Source organism: Bombus vancouverensis, chromosome 17, assembly GCF_051014615.1.
Source record: "Bombus vancouverensis nearcticus chromosome 17, iyBomVanc1_principal, whole genome shotgun sequence".
Classification (NCBI taxonomy): Eukaryota; Metazoa; Arthropoda; class Insecta; order Hymenoptera; family Apidae; genus Bombus; species Bombus vancouverensis.
In genome coordinates, this window is record NC_134927.1 from 2,963,913 (window position 1) to 2,969,443 (window position 5,531).

General features: G+C 39.7%; 2 non-coding genes across 2 annotated transcripts; one reads left to right on the top strand and one right to left on the bottom strand.

The window, feature by feature from the left end:
• Positions 1-3,431: 3,431 nt before the first annotated feature.
• Positions 3,432-3,550, bottom strand: LOC117165128 (5S ribosomal RNA). The gene has a single exon (XR_004465838.1). It is a non-coding gene; the product is annotated as a 5S ribosomal RNA (ribosomal RNA).
• Positions 3,551-5,002: 1,452 nt separating this feature from the next.
• LOC117165127 (U6atac minor spliceosomal RNA) lies at positions 5,003-5,108 on the top strand. Its single transcript, XR_004465837.2, has one exon. It is a non-coding gene; the product is annotated as a U6atac minor spliceosomal RNA (small nuclear RNA).
• Positions 5,109-5,531: the final 423 nt, after the last annotated feature.

Sequence of the window (5,531 nt, forward strand, 5' to 3'; positions counted from 1 at the left end):
GAACTCCGCGTGGTGCTCACCTTTTTATTTTTCCAACCTTTTTTACTTTCCTTAATGATCTATTTTTAATAATCTATGATCTAAACATAGAGAAATAGAAACGTTTTAGTATTACGCGACTAGTACCATATATCATTCATTTTTGCACACATTTATATTTTTTCAAATATTCTTTTTTTGTACATTAAAAGCAAATAAGAAAATCACTTATTTCAGCTAACTCTCATTCCGCGCTCAATGGAATCGTTCTCGTCTAAAGGCAGTTTGAGAGATGAGATAGAGTTTGGTTCTTTTTATGTGAAAATTTGATTTCTCTGTGGGACATGTTAACAGAGTCCTTTTTAGAGATATTTTTTATTTTGTTTGCCCAGTGTTGATTTATAGAGTTTGCGAATTCTTGTTTTAAACACAACTTTATTTTGTGCAAAAGGTACTTCTCTTTTATCGTAGGAATAGTTTTGTGATGGATGAAAAGAGAGTTGTGCGTTTCGTCCCGGGACTACCGGTGTACTCGTCAGTAAGGCTATGTCCGGTAGTCCCTGCCTTAGACGTAGAGGGGGTCTCGCTAGGTGCGGTATTTGTATCAATCGCTCATATATTCGACCGCTAGCGAGTTAGACAGACTCGTTATCGTCGTAGCAATCCAGTGTTGGCGGTTGGTATCCGCGGATCGCCCGGGAGGTGTTGCGCCGCGTTGATGCCTCGACCTGTCGGCGTCCTGTTGATACCGATCCGCCACAGTTTTATTTTAGATTGTTTATTTCGGAAGGTATGAAGCTTTTGTTTCGTAATTTTTTCTTATTACAGATATAGGGCTCGAAAGCCGACTTTTGTTTTATTTCTAGTATGGATTCTTGAAGGGCGGTTTGTACATGTTTTTCTATTTCGTCTATAAATGAGTCGATTTGCCTCTTTGTTAGGTTGACATTGTTGTGGATATTTAAGTCTTTTCGAGCTGATTTTGTAATATTTCCTACTTTCTTGTCTTTGTACTTGTACCTGGGTCCGCCACTCCGTGTTTCCAGCGTTAGGAAGTCAGATGTATTTTTGTTTATCTGGAATACGAGAACGTTATAGTCGCAATCGTAGTCTATGGTTTTGAGCGTGTTAGTTGCCCGTAAATTAAGGAATTGTAATTGTGTGTCTCCAAGGCATATGACTAGGTAACGAGCCTCCTTTTGGTTAAGACTCAATCCTTTCTTCCTGCGTTTTTAATGATTGTTTTAGTTCGTTTAATTGTGTTTGTTGTTCATTTAAGGCTTTGAATATGCTTTCTTTGATGGTTCGATAAGTTTATTACCTTCAGTTGTGATATGGTTTTAATTGGGTTTCAATTTTGAATTGCGCGCGGTAATTTGCTTGATGTGGTTGGTTTTCGGAGACTTGGTTTCGGCTTATTCCTTGTCTTAGGATGTCTGAGAACTACGGCATGAATTTGCGGCTTATTTGAGCAACACGTTTGCTTTTGATGCTTTGTATTTGTTGATATTTTCCCAAAGTTTCTTGCAAACTTTCTCCATACAACAAAGACACCCACTCCGAGCTTTCCTCCGTAATCACACAAGAACGAACTTTACTTGTTTTCGTAACTACAGAGCAGTCACTTCATCTCTATACGTGTTCTCACGACTACAGAACAGTCAACTTGTGCTCTCGACTTCATCTATATACTGGATCTTTAGACTTGTCACAAACAGTAACATTCAAGTAACAGTCAAATCTCACCAGTAACAGTTAACACCAGCTCGAGTTAAAATACAGTTCAAGGAATAGCAAGTGTCAGAAGTCAAGTCAGCAGAATCGCCAAATAGAAGACAGTCAATCGACAGAAGACGCCAACACGAAACGAGTCTCAGGTCGTACTGATTCATAGTTTGTCATTCCATATACGTAACCTTGTATCACATTGAAGTTGTTGGATCGTTGAAAATATATATTAGCCTGTTCATATCAGCGTTATATTCATCCAACCACCCTTATTATATGAACCGAAATAAAGGATCGACCGATTCGTGGCGTCGATCAGTCAAATTGTAACGGGAATTTACGACTCCCGCTGGCGCGCTTCTTCGAGATCGCATCTCGCCACGAACGACCGAAAGTTCATTCAAATGGAAAGATCCATTTTTGCAGCATTTTCTTTTTGGTTGCTTCTTTCATTCTGCCTATCTTCTTTCTGTCTCTTATTTTCTTGATTCTTTTTATAGTGAGCATTATTTGTCATTTTTCGTTATTGAATATCACTGTATAAATCGGCAAACTCACTAACAAGTCTTACGCCTGGTATTTTTGGCCAGTGAAGTCTGACCTGCTGGGGGGTTCACAACATTCTGACGAGAAAGAATACATTCAGCTCGGCATGAGCGTTAGTTGAAGTAATCAATTTTCTTATTTAATATTATTAAATAAAAAATATTTACAAAACATACAATTATGTAGTAGAATAAATAGGATATGTGAAACCATGCGTGACTTCGTTTTCAAGAAAATGGACTGTGAAGTTAAGTAGGGGCAATTTCATAATTGATTTTCGCGAAAACAAAGCGAAAAATGTCATTTTACATTTTCGACTTCATTTTCGCCACACGCAGGGAATCATCGTCCTTCGGTTTGTGTCACAATTTTCGGCACATGTATTTTTGCATTCTTTCAAACGACATATTCCGAATTCCGAATATTGCATAAATGTAACATTATCGGAAAATATAAACAAAGGAATATATAAGTAAACGTGTATGCTAGAATGATCAACGTATGGTGATAATCGTTTAATGCTAAAAAGATATTTAATTGATGTATACGACCATAGCTTATTAACACTTAGCCAACCGCGCGCGCCAGAGCGAGCTATACGCTTCACTGTCCACCACGCCCACACAGGCCAAATTATACGCTGTCCACCGTGCATTTTTCTAATTAAGGAGGACTAATATTCAGAAATACTTGAAAAACAAAGTTTAAAAATTAATTAAGTAGTCCATTATATTTTGCGGTAATGATTTCGTTTAACGATTTCACATATCGATTATACAAAACATCAAATTAAAAGTATATATTAAAAGTATAAAGAGATATAGATAAAATTAAAAACATTAAAGATGACTAAAGATAAATGACACGACTTGAACGTGAAATTAAAAATCCATAATGCATTTTAATATTTTTTTACAGTGTGATATCGTTCAACTATAACATTACTTAGTCATAACTGATAGTGTAACTTTTTAATTAATTTTAAAACTACTAAATTGGTGCATTTTATTACACATTGTACTCTATAAAAGCAGAAAAAGAGTAGCAATTAATTTGGAACAATTCCAGGTAAACAATAGCTTACAACGACAACGACAACAAAAAAGGAAACGAATTGGTAAAGTAAAAAAGAGAGACCTGCCAGTTCGGTTGGCTAAGTGTTAAGAAAGGTAAAAAAAAGCCAACACCACACGGAGTTCCCAAGCGGTCACCCATCTATGTACTATCCGTGCCCAGCCCTGCTTGACTTTCGTGATCGGACGGGAACGAGTACTTTCAACGCGGTATAGGCGTTGGCTGAAGTAATCAGTTTTGTTATTTCATGTTACCGAATAGACAACATATTTAAGAAAACATACATGAATGTATGAGGATAAATGGTATTCTTAAACGTGCATTCAGGTATATAAAATTTCTCCTGCCTTCGTTTCCCAAACAATGGATTGTGAAGTTCCGTCACATAGGTACGCGTATACTTAACAAGTAGCGAGTAAAGAGGACGAAACTTCATAATTGATTTTCTAGAAAACCAAATCTTGTGTCAAAACTTGTCACTTCGTACTCGATTTATTTCTGTATAGGAAATCAGGCCCTTTTGTCTTGCACGATCGTAATACTCTAATTTTCTCGACTACTTCAGTCTTACAACTATTTAGTTTCACTGGATTGCGTATAACTACCAACATCAAAATACTAACATTCACGGACGACACGGCTGTACTAGTCAGGTGACACTGTAGAACGGCTTCTTTGGTCTCTATTATAGTAACGTGGATAAAGCGCAACTGCCTACAAGCAGAAAGGGTCGGAAAACTTGAATAGGCCTGTAGCGGCACTCGACAACAAAACTTTCTAACGGTATTCACCGAAGCGCAAGTGCCGACAGGCCTAATAAGCCATCTATATCAGTAAGGACCTTCCGCCGAATATTTGGAAGAAGGCGTAGGTGGCAATGATTACGGACGCGTAACGAACACGTGCGTAGGAGGGATATTAACGGATGACAAAAGAAACGAATCGGATCAACAAAACGGTTGAGTTGTAACCGAGGGGAGAGAATCGTCAGTTGGAATCGGGAGTTGTACGTAAAGTCGAAATCGAGAATGGTACGTAAAGAGTCGAAAGCGAGAATTGTTAATAAGTATACTGTTAAACACCACCGAGTATTTCTTTGGTACCCTACACGTCCTACACCAAAATCATCTCAGGGCTGACGGCCATCAATATATTTCGGCACCGCAGCCGTTGATCCTCAGTTAGCCACCGAAGAGTCAAGAGTCGTCAACCGAGAGTCGTTATATCACGCCCAAACATTCTTAACCGTCACTCTGTTGAATTCACATAATAAATGTCTGAATTTTTCTTCCCTTGCTCGTGAAACGTTTAAACCTAAGCGAAATCATTCGAACGACGCAAGGACACGATCAGTGATTTCTTAATTTCACTGCTCCCCGTGCCTTCGACGTAACACAAGCACTCTAATCCAGAAACAGCAGTCATATTACTACCAGAAAGTATCAGAAAAATCGAAAAACGAAATGATAAATGCAAAGCCCAGTCGATTTAACCACATTACATTTAAAATACGAAAACAGAAGCCGTCTAATATCTAATTGAATGATACGCATATAACACAAACAATGCAAGTTAGATACTAAGACTCCACTTAGATTCATAACTTACATTAAAGCAACATACTAAATCAATTATAGACAAAATACGGATAAAAAGAAGACAGATGTACTGGCTAGTGTAGTATGAAAGGAGAGACGTTTAGCACTCCCCTAGACAAGGATGGAACACATATAAATGGTAAGGCACAGCTCGCCTTTCGGTGGCTCTTACCAGATTCTTAGCGCCCGCTTAGCCGCGGTGGAAACACTAGTTTCCCATCGATCACGAAGGTTAAGCAACGATCGCCGCGGCAAGGACAAGGATGGGTGACCGTTCGGCGGGCGCTGACGAAGAGGAAGGAGGCGCACCGAAGAAATTTTTCTGGGACTATCCAAGGAGCACGAGGCAGGCAGAAGCCCCCGGGACACGGGACTACCCTGGGAAACACCGATGGATCTGATATTTCTTATAGTCGGGTGGCGGCTGGCCGGTGTCCGCGGCACTAGCCAGTTCGCCGATCCGGTGCGGAAATTTCGGAGAAGTTGGTGGGCCCCACGCCTGCCAGGACCACTCACCACCTCATCACAAGGGGCTCCCTGGCACACCTGCACCGGCTCTGACCGGATCAGGGTGTGAAGAAGAGTGAGCGGCACCAGGACGGGACA